Raw genomic sequence first — 1,935 nt, forward strand, 5'->3', positions numbered from 1 at the left:
TGTAGTGTGCAAGACTTTTGGTTTTCTTCCAGTTTGGCTAGTCTTTAATTTCTCTCTCCTAGCCCTTCTGAGACCTAAGAAGATATATCTTTTCATTATTTAAGATAATCCTCATCCCTTATCACTTGAAGTATATTGCTGCTTAACAAAGACCTACCTTCCCACATTTGTGTTTACCTGCTTGTTTTAAATTTTCTAGCCAGCCGAATAGATGAAGGCAATAATCACTGTACATTCATATAGATGGGTATACCATCATGCTTCTAAGAAATAGCTTTCTCCTGAAGGCAGAATTCTGCTGCTGCCTGTTCTTACAATCCAAAGAAATTAAAGGAATTTTCTATCCAAATGTGTACTGACTCTCCAAGTTTATTGAATTTGAGTGTTGACTCAAGATATGGGTATCAAACCAGCCTATTTCTATGAAGCACATTAGAGTAACTACCAGCCTGTATCAGCCTGTTCAGATATTTGAAGGAGAATAAAAGGAATCTACAAGTTTAGATGAGCTTTTATGGAAAATGTAAATGATTTGAGAATATTTATAAAGCAGTGTGGTACAGTGAGAACACTGAACCCGATTCAGATGATCTCAACTCCAGTCTCCATTATGCCACGAAAAGGCTGTGAAGCCAGTGGAAACCCAAGGAATACCTAAAACTATTAATTTTGTTATTTATAAAATGGGAACAATATATTTTTGACAAGGTTATTATTGGAATTAAGTGAGATTGTATGTATAAAGGTCATTTAGACAGCATAAATGAACATACTGTATAATGTAAGGAGTCAAATTAGATAAAGCATGTCCCTCTCTACTTTTCCTACCTAAAATCTATAGAAAGAACAGAGAAGAGACCCTTCAAACCCACAGCTCCTCCAGGAAACAAGAAAAAGATTCAATAATGGTCCAGAAATTTGGAGGAGGCCCCTGAAAGACTAAAAGCTGGTAGGATCAGATTAATAAAATAAGCCACACTTCAGAGCTTATATATGAAAAAAAAAAAAGTAAATGAAAAAGGGTAGAAGGAGTTCTATATATTTAGAATTAAGAATTTAAGGAGCAGAAGGAGTTTTTATAAGAACGATTTGGGGTACTGGCTACTAAACAGCATTCAGAGTATATTGGCAGATAAAGCTCTCCCCAACTTGTGCTAAGCAATCCAAAACAAAGTATTTGTTTCATGAACAGGACAGTGCAAGAACTTGGAGCAAAGACATCACAGACAGTTGCTCATATTCGTCTTGAATAGGGATTCTCCACTCCTGAAAATGGACACTTCATTCTGACAATTATCTTCTCTTCTGCCACAATCATAAAAGCAAGCTATGCAAACCAGAAACAGCATACTTTACCAGGTGAACAGAGATAGCAAGTACAAAGAAAAACACAACAAAGCAAGAAAGCATTAGCCTGAATAAAAGGCATACAACTCAACGTATAGAAGAGCATTTTTCAAGCTTAAAAGTGCCTGATGATATTTTTTTAAAAAAAACTTCAAAGGAAGGCTGATGACTATCTTTTTAGAACCAGATCAATGAAAATAAACCACAACCCAGAGCTTAAATATGTGGAAAAAGGTAAAAGAAAAGAGATAGGAGGAGTTTTGAGACTTCTACATGTTTGGAATTAAGAAACATAAGGAGCAGAAAAATCATTTGGGGTCTGATCCTAATGCAGTTGTGACTTTAAATTGAAACCAACACTCATTTACCATTCTGAAAATTCTAGGGCCCTTAAGAATGATGCTAAATCTATTCTGTATGCTAGAAATAAAACAATGAAGTTTGTATGTCACCACAATCTCTTTGCTCCATGGTTTACTGAATATTTTAAGCCACTGTTGAGACCTACTGGTCAGAAAAAAAAGATCTCTTGCAAAATATCACTGCTCTTTTACAATGCACATAGTCACCCAGGAGCTGTGATGGACC

The sequence above is a fragment of the Sapajus apella genome, unplaced genomic scaffold (assembly GCF_009761245.1).
Source record: "Sapajus apella isolate SASKATOON/1434 unplaced genomic scaffold, GSC_monkey_1.0 scaffold2, whole genome shotgun sequence".
NCBI classification, from domain to species: Eukaryota; Metazoa; Chordata; class Mammalia; order Primates; family Cebidae; genus Sapajus; species Sapajus apella.